At 36.8% G+C, this 14928-nt stretch overlaps 1 pseudogene; it reads right to left on the bottom strand.

Moving 5' to 3' along the window:
* Positions 1 to 581: 581 nt before the first annotated feature.
* On the bottom strand, positions 582 to 3979 carry LOC110736452 (annotated as a pseudogene).
* Positions 3980 to 14928: the final 10949 nt, after the last annotated feature.

The following is a 14928-nucleotide window of genomic DNA, read 5'->3' as shown; positions in this document are numbered from 1 at the left end:
GAAGCCTCATCAGAACTTAAAGACTTGCTTTCCAAATAAAATGTGCTAGAACTTGAAGCATAATGGCTGATTGAACCTTCCATTGCTTCAGTGACAAATACTTGATCGGCGTTTTGTTGGCGTGTTTGGTTCATTCATTTGTGGTAAATGAAGTGACAAAACTGCCTCTATTTCCAATAGCAATTCTTTCATGGATGGTCTTCTCTTTCCATTGACGTTTAAACATCGCTTGGCCAAAGTAGCGATTGTGTGAAACTCTTCCTTATTACAATATATGTATGTTCTAGGAGGATCTATACCATTACTGCTGCATTTCACACTATAGATACTAGTATCGGAATCAGCAATGCTAGAATTTTTATTATTATAGAAACATCCATCTCCTATACCAAATGGGTATAGAATGGTAACGTTGCCACACTTTTCGGGGCAATTCCGAAGGGCTATTTCTGAGCCAGCAGGAGCACCAGAAGCAACTGCCCACAATAGAGCGAAAATATGTAGCAACATTCTTATAGCTTGCTTTGTTGTGATTTTGTTTTCTGTCAGGATTGAAGATGAATGCTCTCTCTCTCTCTCTCTTTTTCTTTCAAATAAATCTTACAATTCTATGGCTTAATTAGCTTAGTTTGTGTATGATAAGCTACATGGAGTGTGGATAAGTATGAATAATGATGCATTGTAATGGATATTATTATTATTAATGGACTGCATATATGAATCATCATACCAAAGTTCCATAATTTGTTAACGGATTCAAAAGAAGCAAAACATGAATCATCACCTGGGATTGAATAATAAAGATAATTCAGCAGAATTCAAAGAATTATTATCTATATAAATTGTGCTAGAATACAAAAGACCATCTTGTGTACGCTTAGCTGCTCCCTTACGACTGAGAGTACTGGCCGTGTTCTGAGTTTCTTGCTGTGGCAAATGAAGTGCCAAAACCGCTTCTATCTCAAGCAGAACTTCTTTCATTGTTGGTCTGTACCTTCCTTCAAAGTTTAAACACCTCTTTGCGAGATCAGCAACACTTTGAAACTCTTCCTTTGATCCCTCTTGTATGAGCTGTGTATCAATGATATCAAGTAAACGAGAATCTTCCATGTGTGAGAGGAACCAAGATGTCAAACTTCTATCTTCTTCAAGGATACTACGTATAGCTTTTTGTCCTGTTAGAAGCTCGATGAGTACCACTCCAAAGCTGTAAACGTCACTCTTTTCAGTGAATTGACTTGATTGAAAGTACTCTGGATCTAAATAACCAAAGGTTCCCATGACACGAGTGGTTACATGGGTTTGGTCTATAGGAATCGACATTGAAGTCCCAAAATCTGACAACTTGCCCCTGTATTTATCATCCAAGAGTATGTTGGAGGATTTGATATCTCTATGAAGGATAGGAACAGAAGATGATGAATGCAAGTAAGAAAGTGCTCCTGCAGAATCAGAAGCAATCTGCAATCGCATTCTCCAAGTGATAGGAAACTCTTCACTTGGGTTATGGATATGATGATGGAGAGTTCCATTTGGAATAAACTCGTAAACTAATATCGGAACTTCAGTTTCCAAACAACATCCTAGTAACTTCACTATATTCCTGTGGTTTACTTGTGATGATATAACCACTTCATTGATAAAACCTCCTAACTGGCTTTCATCAACCACTTTAGCCTTCTTTATAGCAACAATTTTTCCTTCACTCAACATTCCTTTGTAAACTGTTCCTTGACCTCCTTGTCCAATTATCCTGTCTTCATTAAACTGGTCTGTTGCTCTATCTAATTCGTCAGAAGTAAAAATCTTTAGTCTTGCTACTACACTTTCATCAGTAGCCATCTGCTGTTTTAACAGCAACCCGCCATTCCGCTCGAAGTATACAGCCTTTTGCTTGACGATCCTTCTCCTTTTGATAACAGACGAAAACCACCAACCAACAAGGAGCAAAATTATTGTTCCCAAGGATATTCCTAATCCTGTAGTTCCCACAAATACAGATTAAAATTATTACATCATTACCTCCGCTACAAAACACAATATTTTTTTTCTTGCATCAAAAACAAAAAACAAAAAAATATTTCAATGCCTATGGCATAATCGCTTGACATGTTCTGCAGTCATCTTTTAACCATAAACAGATTAACAGATAAATTACCTAGAGTGATTTTCATGAGGGAGGATGAGCTTTTGTCTAAATTCTTTATGCAGCCGATCCCAGATTTTAATCCATCGCCAGAATATCCTCTGGGACAAAGGCATCTGTAACTCCCTGGGGTGTTAACACAGAACGTGGTACATGGATTGTTTAGACCAGCAGCACACTCATTGATGTCTGTGCGAAAGTTCAACAAAAATGGAGTGCTTTACTTAGAATCAAATTGAAAATTCTCCCTTTTTATTAAGACTCAAAATAATTAGGACACAAACACCAAATCTGAAAATGCTGTAGACTGTACCTTTGCAACTGGATTGAAGATAAGGATTTCCCTCATAACCAGGGAGGCAGCTGCAGCGATATCCTCCCAGATCTGTATCTATACATTCAGTATTAGACTGACAAAGATACGGGTTAGCAGTCGAATTGTTTTTTTTTCGCCTTTTTACAGGAAGTATTAAGTTCTACATTCCAATCAAGCACAATAGGGGCTTGCTGCAGGATTCTATCTTGAACAACACTAGTATTGGTCATGTCTGAAGCTCCACCAAATACAAAGCTTCCGTTTCGAGCAAAGAAAGCATAGCTGCAAGTCGACTGATTAGTAAATGAACGGCGGTTTTCCAAGCTAAAAAGCTTAATAATGAACCCTTGCCAGCCATTTAACACAGACGTCTGACAGCAACCTGACCCCAAACAAGAACCTTTGGTCACCCCTTCTGAATTGCACAAAGCAATGCAACCACCCTTTTCATAGATAAAATTCTTTCCAGAACCAGCAATCAGTGCGTACTCGTCACAGCCAATGACTGTGAGCTTGTTTGCTGTTGATACAGTAAAGGAAGAACCCCACATATCTAAGGATCCTTCAGCCTCAGAGCTCACATTCCCCTGTGGATCGAAGCAACGTTGAGTTACCACAGTATTCCGGATAATTATCTGGGTCTCGGTTATATCCAATATGTCTGTATGCCTTCCAGAACCAAGTGGTATCATAGGGATCGGTTTAGGAGGGTTGTAAGAGGTGTTGCATATGATACCAAACCAGCCGTTAAGGTAACAATCGCTACCAATACCGAAGGGGTATGGGATGGTCAGGTTGCCGCATTTCTGCTGGCAACCGGGTTTGGTAGTGTTTGCGGCTGTAATCATGTTTTTGGGTATTACCATAGCGTTGGTCCTGACCAACACTGTGGTAGCTCCCATTGAGGAGAGTAGGAGTAGAAGCCATGAATACGAAAGATGCATGTTTAGTTGTTTACAACTCAAAATAAATTTCAGCACTCCTAGTAGAAGACTTATGTTGGACTGGGGGAGGAGAGGCTAAGCGTAGAATATTCTGATATTGTTGAAATGCATTTGTGGCTAGAATACACATAATTTCAAGAATCTAGATAAATAATATAAATATTACTTCCTCGTATCCAATGCCTTGAAATCATCATATAAGACCATTTTCAATAGTGAGTGAGTTTTTTTTAGGAAAGAGAGTATTTTTTACAAAGGATATCAATAAGTTGCTAAGTTTAGATACTCAACTTTGCGTCTCATTTGAAAAGCGTGGGCCCTTTATCAATATTATAATATATTTTGTAATTTATTTAAGTTTTATTTTTATTAATTTTTTTTTTTGAAAAACTTACAATATGGATTTGGTGATCCATAATTGAAAGTGACATTAGAGAGGATCACCATTGAGAAATTAGACTTCACATGAGTTGCTAAATTGAGAAGTGTGTTGGGTATCACTATTGAAAGTAAAAAACAACTCAATTTGTATTTCAATACTCAAAGTTGAGTCTCACCAATGGAGATGGTCTAAGAGTCTGTTGGACTTGAAATGTGGTTGTAACATGAGCTACTTAAATGCTTAATATACCATTTCAAAAGGAGTGGACGAGATTTTGATCAAAAAAAATTTGTATCACTTTGACGCTGAAGGTTCAATGGGCACTCAAGAGGGGGGGGTGAATTGAGTGTTAAGTAATCGTTAGCGATTTTTGCTTCTTTTCGGATTATGTGTAAGGAACCAGTTGTGCTGGTTCCCTTATGCAGCGGAATAAAACAAAGCAATAAAGAACACAACAAATTTAACGAGGTTCAGCCAACTCAGGCCTACGTCCTCCTATCCTAAGTCCTTTATTAATCTACTCCGAAAAACAAAGACAAAGAACACTCTACTGTTTCCCTACTCCGGGAACCAGTCTACCCCACACTCTACTCCGAGTGTGCTCTCGACTTACACTCGTAAGCCCAATGTGTTTGAACTCACAAACACTCACCCAGCCTTTAACCCCTTTGTTAAAGACTCAATACAAGAATCAAGAACTCTCCTTTGATCTCACTTCTACGAAGCTAATTAAGAGAAAATGTTTTTGTACTAGAATGCTCTTGTATATGACTTGATGAATGGGATTAGTGCTTAAGTATATGCTCTCAAATAATTGCTCTTTTTAATTTCTGGAGAGGCACACGAAATATGTGAAATAAGATGAGTTTATATAAGCTTAGATTCCTAAAACCTAGTTTCCTTAAATCACACAATCTTAGAGAATAAGATATATTGTAATTTTAGGAAAGTATTTATCTTATTTGACTTAATCACAAAGATAGAATCAATTAAGATAAATACTCCTAGTTTTTAGGTAACCAAGAATATTTCATCTTATTTCCAGCTGCACAAAATTTTTTCAAAATAATCTTTTCGAAAAAAAATCTTTTTGTAAAATCTTTTTCCAAAACGGCAGCTCGAATATTTCGTACAGTGAACCTGGTTCCCCGACCTGGTTCCCTGAATTGAAACATGTTATGAAACCTGTTCCAACTTTGTACCAGATTTCATATCATACTTCAATATACTTTTAAGCACTTATATAACCCAAACATGCAAGCATACTACGGAGCATATTACATGAAAACCTAGATAACATATTAAAGCATAAATCGTCTTTTCTTCATGTAATCTTCAAGACTTGAATCTTCCTTGAATACTTCTATTATGAGCAAACAATCTTTCTTCGAAATATCTTCGAAAGGCTTCTATGCTCCAAGTCTTGGAATCAACTCAACTACTGCACATGTAACATGGTTAATGCACAATAAAGAGTATGTGACTGCTTTTCCGCATAGCAGTCAAGGAAACGGTTCATACTGGTTCCCCACCAGTACATAGCACATTTATCATCTAACTGTTTCCTGTATATAGATAAGTTAGTTCAATAGATAACTCATATAATCAATAACTTATCTAGGAAAACAGTGTTCTATTTTAGTTGGTTCCCCCAACTGTATTGAACACTTTCAAAGACCTGTTTCCCTTAGCTGTTTGTCATCATTCAAAACTATCAATCAAAACCTAAGGGACTCAACAAATTCCCCCTTTTTGATGATGACAAACTCTTGAAGTTCTTGAACCTGTGGACATGCTCAAAAAGAAAACCGTCAAAAACTTCAAGGACTCAAAACTCTTTGGAACAAGTCAGTTAGGCTAACTGGTCCCCTAAACAGAAAATAGAAAATACGAAACAAAAAGACTCAAACTGACTCAATCTAAACTAGCTAAACCTCAAACTGACTCAATCTAAACTAGCTAAACCTTAGGCTTCAACTTCAAACTACTTCCCCCTTTTGGCATCATTAAAAAGTATCCACAAGTAAAAGCAATGTGCACAAGTTAATGTGCTTATCCATACAATGGCATCAACCACCATTCAAGAATTATGCTGCAAAAAGAGATTAGTCAAACAGTTCATACCATAGCAGAGTTAGTAGTTCATACAAGCCAACAAAGTTCAACCAAAGAAGCCCAAATCCATCCAAAAAGAAAGTTCATGGAATGGAGAGAAGTAGACAGACCAACAAAATCAGTTATTTTAGAATAAACATGAGGGTGAGGAAACAAGAACAGAAACAACATCACTCCTCATCATCATTCTCGTTCCCTTCCTCCTCCTCGAACTTTGCAACATCTTCTGTATTATCATCTGATTCCTCTTCATCCTTGTCACCATGCTCTGCTTAAACCAAAATCATTATATTACTAAGCATATTCTTGTGATTCCCCAATCTGTTTCAAAACCACTTCCTGACCTGCTGGTTCCTCTATTTTTTTTTTTTTTTTTTTTTTTTTTTTTTTATAAATCATGAGAGATCCGCACTTATTCATAAAGTTCTCCTTGTTGCATAACGAGTACAAGACTAGCATCACATCAATCAAGCAAAGACCTCCACCCTTTTGTGGTGTGAAAGGTTCTTGCTGGTACCCTTTTTCTCTTGGTTTCCGGAAGAGAATTAATGGACTGTTCCTCCTACACCTTCTCAGTGAACTTCTTTAATGAAGATTGAGTTACTCTACTTCGTACCATGGTCTTAACAATGAGTGTCTCCTCATTGTAACCAACAATCTCTATTTCATCCTCTTCACTCTGACTTTTCGAATTTCCTCCAACTTCGGGCTTAAGGACATTTGAGCTTCCTTCTGATGTTCCCCCTGAGACTGAGCTGGTTCCTTGAGTGAACAGTAACCGAATGAACAATGATGAATTTAAAGCATACGAGAGAGAGAAAGAGAATTTCGAGTGATGATGATTGATGATCTGCACAAAGGGTTAGTGTATATTTTTAACAATGAAGCACAAAGAGAGAAGAAGGAAAGAAAAGAGTTAGTTGAGCCAATAAAAAGCAACTGTAAAGGATATTTTTAAATTGAAATCAAAAATTTGGTAATTATCTTTTACCATAATTATCTCAACCAACTATAAATAAGGCATATGATATGTTTGCCTTTTATATGGGATTAAATAACTGAAATAAGATAAATTCCTTCCAAAAGGAAATATCTTATAGTAATCTTCCGAAAATAAAAGATATTATCGGATGACATATCAGAGCTGGTCTGCTGTTTCCCTTTGCTGGTACCTGTATAGAACCATGTCACGCTGTTTCTGGCAATTCAGCCTGATTTCACCTGTTTCTTACAACAATGATTCTCAATCCTTTTGAGATTTTGAACCATCTACACAACACTTGAAAGATATCAACATAAGTATGTACACACACTATACAAGAGAATACCATTCTAACCAATCATTGAAGGAAGTAATTGAAGCCAATACCTAAAATCTAACTAGACCTAAAAGGACTCTTAACCTACAAAAAGACTCTCTACACAAAGGCTTTGTGAAGATATCAGCAATTTGATCTTCACTTTTACAAAACAACATCTCCACCAATCCTTTTTCCACATTGTCTCTTAAAAAATGGTGTCTTATTTCAATGTGTTTTGTCTTGGAGTGTTGCACAGGATTCTTTGAAATATTGATTGCACTAGTGTTATCACAAAAAATAGGAACACTTTTATAAATAACACCAAAATCTTTCAGCTGGTTCCTTATCCACAGTAGCTGGGAACATCATGAAGCTGCAGCTATATATTCAGACTCTGCTGTGGATAGGGCCACTGAATTTTGCTTTTTAGAACCCCATGAAATTAGACAAGAGCCAAGAAAGTGTGCCATACCTGATGTGCTCTTTCTATCAACTAAGAAATTAGCATAATCTGCATCTGTGTATCCAATAAGATCAATGGTACTGCCTTTGGGGTACCACAATCCCAGATTTGCTGTTCCTACAAGATACCTAAGTATCCTTCTAACAGCCTTCAAGTGAGATTCCTTTGGATTGCTTTGAAACCTAGCACACAAACCAACAGAAAACACAATGTCAGGTCTACTAGCTGTTAGGTAAAGTAGAGAACCTATCATTCTTCTATAAAGAGAAGCTTCAACATCTTTTCCCTTAAGATCAGCATCTAATTTTGTAGATGGGGGAACAGGTGTATCATAAGCTTTGCTGTTCTCCATGCCGAATTTTTTCAGCAACTCTTTTAAGTACTTTTGTTGATGGATCATTATTCCATCATCCATTTGCTTAATCTGCAGCCCTAGGAAGAATCCTAGTTCTCCCATCATGCTCATTTCAAATTCACTCTGCATAAGATTAGCAAATTCATCACATAAAACCTGATTAGTAGCACCAAATAAAATATCATCAACATAAATTTGTACTACAATCAAGTGTTTCCCCCTGGTTCTTATGAACAAGGTCTTGTCTACTGTTCCCCTCTTGTAATCATTTGCCATCAAGAAATTGGACAATCTTTCATACCAAGCCCTCGGAGCTTGTTTCAACCCATATAATGCTTTGTCCAACTTGTACACATGTTGGGGAAACAGTGCATCTTCAAAACCAGGTGGCTGCTCCACATATACTTCTTCCTTTAAATATCCATTGAGGAAGGCAGTCTTTACATCCATCTGAAACAGCTTAAAATTCATGTGAGCAGCATAAGCAATTAAAATCCTAATAGCCTCTAGCCTAGCTACTGGTGCAAACGTCTCATCATAGTCAATTCCTTCTTGTTGATTGTACCCTTGCACCACTAGCCTTGCTTTGTTTCTGACTATAGTACCAAGGTCATCTAACTTGTATCTAAAGACCCATCTAGTGCCAATGACTGATCTTTCCTTGGGACGGGGAACCAGGTGCCAAACCTGGTTCCTCTGAAACTGATTTAACTCATCTTGCATAGCTAGTACCCAATCAGGATCAGTCAATGCCATTTTATAGTCAGTAGGCTCTACATTAGACAGGAAAGAATAGAAAGCACAAAATTTTTGAAAAACATTTGTTCTCGTTTGAATCCCCTTATTTATATCACTAATTATTTGATCAGTGGGATGAGAAGATTGATATCTATAACTTTTAAAATTAAGACTGTTTTGTGCTTTCTCATTAAGTTGGGAACCAGCATGTTCATGGATCTCTCCTTCTTCTGAGGAGCCAGGAGGATTCACATTCATGTTGTTTCCTCTATCATTACTTACCTCAGGTTCAGGGGTGGTACCTTCTTCTGTTCCCCCTGAACTCATTACCTGTCTATTATTTGAGGAACCATCAGGACTTGGTTCCCCTTCAGAGTCCTCATTATCTTCATTTTCTTCTCTAGGCACTTCATCATTATCATCTGGTGGAGTATTTGGTAGGCCTAGATCTGCTTGCACTTCATCCGTGGGACCAGTATACTGGTTCCCCGTGAAATCCATCAATCCAATCACTTCATCAGGTTGTACCTGCGCAATCTCAGAAGACATGTTAAATTCATCAAAAATGACATGGACACTCTCCTCAACACAAAGAGTCCTTTTATTGAAGACTCTATATGCTTTGCTGTGAGAAGAGTATCCAAGAAAGATTCCCTCATCACTTCTAGGATCAAACTTATCAAGTTGATTCTTCCCATTATTATGCACATAACATTTACATCCAAAGACACGAAAGTATGTGATGTTGGGCTTTCGACCTTTAAGAAGTTCATAGGGAGTCTTATTTAACTTTGGTCTAATGAGACCTCTATTCAATATATAGCAAGCAGTGTCAACAACTTCTCCCCAAAAACTCTTTGGGAGACCACTCTCAATGAGCATCGTCCTCGCCATCTCCTCAAGAGTTCTATTCTTCCTTTCTACAACACCATTTTGTTGAGGTGTACTAGGGGCTGAGAAGTTGTGATTAACTCCATGTTCCCTACAATAATCAATAAAGTTAGCATTATCAAATTCAGTACCATGGTCTGATCTTACCGAGACCAGCTTGTGGGTGAGCTGGTTCTCCACTTGTTTCACCAATGTTACCCATTCTTCAAACGTTTCATCCTTTGTGTGTAACATCATTACCCAAGTGTACCTAGAATAATCATCAACCATAACACAGACATATCTATGACCTCTTCGACTTTGTACTCTCATGGGACCACACAAGTCAATATGTACAAGTTCGAAGGGTCTGCTGGTACTCATAATAGTTTTAGGCTTAAAAGAAATTTTGACCTGTTTCCCCCTTACACATTCAGAACAAACTTTATCAGCTTCATACTTAATGTTAGGAAGGCCTACAACTAAGTCACGTATTTTAAGTTTGTTTAGAAGTGTTAGGCTAGCATGTCCAAACCTCTTATGCCAAATCCATTGATTATTGTCAGAAACAGCTCTCAAACAGATGGACTTGTCTTGAGGGATTTTATCTAAGAAGGTGATGTAAACATCATGCTTCCTGGTTCCCTCACATACAAGTTCTCCTGTTTGTAGTTAACTATGTGACATAGGTTGGCTTGAAACTCAACTCTATTACCTTTGTCACATAATTAAGAAATACTCAAGAGATTATGTTGCAAGCCTTCAACATAATAAACATCATCTATTGCGTTAGAAAGTGTCTTACCAACCTTACCTAAACCAGTGATGGTTCCCTTGCTGTTATCCCCAAAGGTGACACTTCCTCCATCAAAGGCCACTAGTGAAAGGAATTGATCTTTATCCCCGGACATGTGTCTTGAGCAACCACTGTCCAAATACCAATAGGTGTCTCCCTTCACTCTAGCCTGCAAGATCAAATCAAACATTAGTTTTAGGAACCCAAACACACTTGGGTCCCTTTTCAAAAACATTAACAACTTGTTGATCCTTTCTTCTCCAAACATACTTTACACCCTTGTTGTTCTTATTAGCATTAATTTTCTTAGCTGGGCATTCATGTATCTTATGTCCATTCTTACCACAATGAAAACACACATGCATCTCTTTAGTCATGACATACTTACCTCGCTGATATTCTTTGATCCAGGTGGTTTCTCTGGGAGACCAGTTAGTCCTGGTTCTCTGTCTAGTATAACCGAGACCAACTTTTCCTCTGTTTCCTCTTGATGAAGTCAGGTAATTTAAGGATTTTTGAGCATTCAATAATTTGTCCACATGTCTATGACTATCATTAAGTTCTTTTTCTCTGGTTTCAAGTGTCTTAGTCAACAATTCGTTTTTCTCTTTAAGAAAATCAAAGTTACTTTTTAAAGCTTCGAATTGTAGATTAAGCTTTGAAACCATACGGTCAATAGACATGTCAACAACCACTGGTTGCTTGTCCTTTTTCAGTTGATTGATTTCCGCATGCAAATCACAAATATTACTTTCATACTTATCAATCATATTACTGACATCTACACTGGTACCTGTAGGGGAAACAGTGAACTGTGCAGCTTTAAGTGAAGCAATTTCCTTGTGAGAATTTTCCAGGTTGTAAGCCAATGTTTCAAAGGCCTTCAACAAGGAAGTTCTAGTACATGAATTTGCTTTACTTATAGCTACTGAAAAATCAAGAGTATCACTAGTGGTTGATAAGTCTCTAGGGAACCAGGAGGTCAGATCCTCTTCACCATCAATTGGTTCAAACGATCTTTCCTTTTCTAGTTCCACTTTACACTTGTCTAATTCAACCTCTAGTTCTGCTACTTGATTTTTTAGTTCATAACAGACTCCTTCTAGATGATCACAGCTAGCAATAGCAATATTACATTCACCACTTTTTTCTTTTAATTCTCTTTTGCAAATTATGTATGTTTCACTTAATTTATAGCATTCATCTAGTAAGGAATCAATACAAGCAAGCATATTTTCTCTATCATATTCATGCATATCTTCTCTAATTTGCTCTAAGCTTACCTTGCGTTCATGTAGTACATCCTTCTTTGCCATAAAGCATTTGTTGAATGTACTGGTTCCCCCTCTGGTTCCTGGACCAGTGTTGTTTTCCTTGATGTTTGTAAAGGCAGTTAGGCAAACATCTGAGTTGGGTGATCCTTCTTCTTCATCTGACCCTGAGTCAGAGTCTCCCCACATGGAAGCTATCATGGCATTCTTGTATGCTTGTTTATCTCCGGATTTAGACTGTTTGTCATTCCACTTAGGACAATCTCGAATAAGATGTCCTTTTTCTCCACACTTGAAACATCCTGTAGAAGAAGAATTAGAGTTAGATTTTTTATAGTTTTTAAAATGCTTACCTTTGAAATTCTTTCTTTGATCTCGAAGAGATCTCTCAAATCTTTTTGCAATCATGCTAATTTCATCTTCATCATCTTCTACTGTTCCCTTAAGCGCCATGCCTCTTGCTGGTTCCTTCTCAGACTTAGAGTCAATCAGCATCTCATGAGTCATAAGGGAACCAATCAGCTGTTCCAGAGACAAGGTAGACAGATCCTTTGCTTCGTATACTGCTGTTACCTTGGCTGTCCATGCATCTGTTAAACTACGCAATAATTTTCTCACAAGATCCTCGTCAGATAAATTTTTACCAAGAGATCTAAGATCATTTACAATAGTCATAAACCTACGAAAGCAATCATTGATTTTTTCATTTTTATTCATGGCAAACAATTCATATTTAGACATGATTAAATCAATTTTAGACCGTTTTACCTCACTGGTTCCCTCAAACGCAAGTTCAAGGGTGTCCCATATCTCCTTAGCACTACTGCAGCCAGATATACGATTTGTTTCGGTCTCACCTATTGCTTGTTGTAGTATTGACATTGCCTTAGCATTCTTCTCCAGCAACTTGTGATCAGCAGTGACCAATTCGCTATCTTTCTTGGGAACCTGGTTCCCCTCAACATCTGTCTTGAGAATGATATTAGGACCATTTTTAACTACGAGCCAGCATTCATAATCAATACCCATGATAACATTCTGGATCCTGTTCTTCCACCAAGCATAATTATTTCCATTAAACTTGGGTGACTTGTTGTCATAACCGATTGCACTTAATTCTTGAGTACTCATTCTTAACTCCTCTAGATGTTACTCTTTCGAGAAGCTTAGGCTCTGATACCAATTGAAGGTTCAATGGGCACTCAAGAGGGGGGGGTGAATTGAGTGTTAAGTAATCGTTAGCGATTTTTGCTTCTTTTCGGATTATGTGTAAGGAACCAGTTGTGTTGGTTCCCTTATGCAGCGGAATAAAACAAAGCAATAAAGAACACAACAAATTTAACGAGGTTCAGCCAACTTAGGCCTACGTCCTCCTATCCTAAGTCCTTTATTAATCTACTCCGAAAAACAAAGACAAAGAACACTCTACTGTTTCCCTACTCCGGGAACCAGTCTACCCCACACTCTACTCCGAGTGTGCTCTCGACTTACACTCGTAAGCCCAATGTGTTTGAACTCACAAACACTCACCCAGCCTTTAACCCCTTTGTTAAAGACTCAATACAAGAATCAAGAACTCTCCTTTGATCTCACTTCTACGAAGCTAATTAAGAGAAAATGTTTTTGTACTAGAATGCTCTTGTATATGACTTGATGAATGGGATTAGTGCTTAAGTATATGCTCTCAAATAATTGCTCTTTTTAATTTCTGGAGAGGCACACGAAATATGTGAAATAAGATGAGTTTATATAAGCTTAGATTCCTAAAACCTAGTTTCCTTAAATCACACAATCTTAGAGAATAAGATATATTGTAATTTTAGGAAAGTATTTATCTTATTTGATTTAATCACAAAGATAGAATCAATTAAGATAAATACTCCTAGTTTTTAGGTAACCAAGAATATTTCATCTTATTTCCAGCTGCACAAAATATTTTCAAAATAATCTTTTCGAAAAAAAATCTTTTTGTAAAATCTTTTTCCAAAACGGCAGCTCGAATATTTCGTACAGTGAACCTGGTTCCCCGACCTGGTTCCCTGAATTGAAACATGTTATGAAACCTGTTCCAACTTTGTACCAGATTTCATATCATACTTCAATATACTTTTAAGCACTTATATAACCCAAACATGCAAGCATACTACGGAGCATATTACATGAAAACCTAGATAACATATTAAAGCATAAATCGTCTTTTCTTCATGTAATCTTCAAGACTTGAATCTTCCTTGAATACTTCTATTATGAGCAAACAATCTTTCTTCGAAATATCTTCGAAAGGCTTCTATGCTCCAAGTCTTGGAATCAACTCAACTACTGCACATGTAACATGGTTAATGCACAATAAAGAGTATGTGACTGCTTTTCCGCATAGCAGTCAAGGAAACGGTTCATACTGGTTCCCCACCAGTACATAGCACATTTATCATCTAACTGTTTCCTGTATATAGATAAGTTAGTTCAATAGATAACTCATATAATCAATAACTTATCTAGGAAAACAGTGTTCTATTTTAGTTGGTTCCCCCAACTGTATTGAACACTTTCAAAGACCTGTTTCCCTTAGCTGTTTGTCATCATTCAAAACTATCAATCAAAACCTAAGGGACTCAACAGACGCTATATTATGATTAAGGACCAACTCAACTAAAAGTTCTTTTAAGCTGATTTGATTGAGACTCGGAAATAAGTTTTATATTCTATCACCATTTTCATGATCAAAAACTTTACCACAAATTCTTATTAATATATATATAAAAAAAATGTAATGTAAGATGTAGTTGGATACATCTCAATGGATAGCTTTATAATATCAACTTTTTATAATTTTTTAATGTGTAATTAACAATATTAACGATAAATAAATTAAAAAAAAATGAAATATGCCCTAATTTTGGAATGGATGGAGCATATAATATAATCAACCTTGCATAATTACAGTCCATTTGGTAGGTGGTAATTAAACAAAAAAATTGAGAGTAAATCTATAAAAAGCATTTATTATTGAGAGTAATAGGAGAAGCCATGAGAGATACATGGCAACAAGCAAACAACTCAAAATAAATTATGGCATTTTTTAGCAAAACCTCGTTGACGAAGACTTCAGTGTGGGGGTAGTCTAAGCGTAGAATAGTTTAATAGTGTTGAAACGCATTTGTGGTTTAGAAAAACATATGGATCAAATATCTCAACAATTATTGCATGCATTATTATTAACAGTACTAAATA

Source organism: Chenopodium quinoa, unplaced genomic scaffold (assembly GCF_001683475.1).
Source record: "Chenopodium quinoa cultivar QQ74 unplaced genomic scaffold, ASM168347v1, whole genome shotgun sequence".
NCBI lineage: Eukaryota > Viridiplantae > Streptophyta > Magnoliopsida > Caryophyllales > Amaranthaceae > Chenopodium > Chenopodium quinoa.
This window is presented reverse-complemented; position numbering and strand designations above follow the sequence as displayed.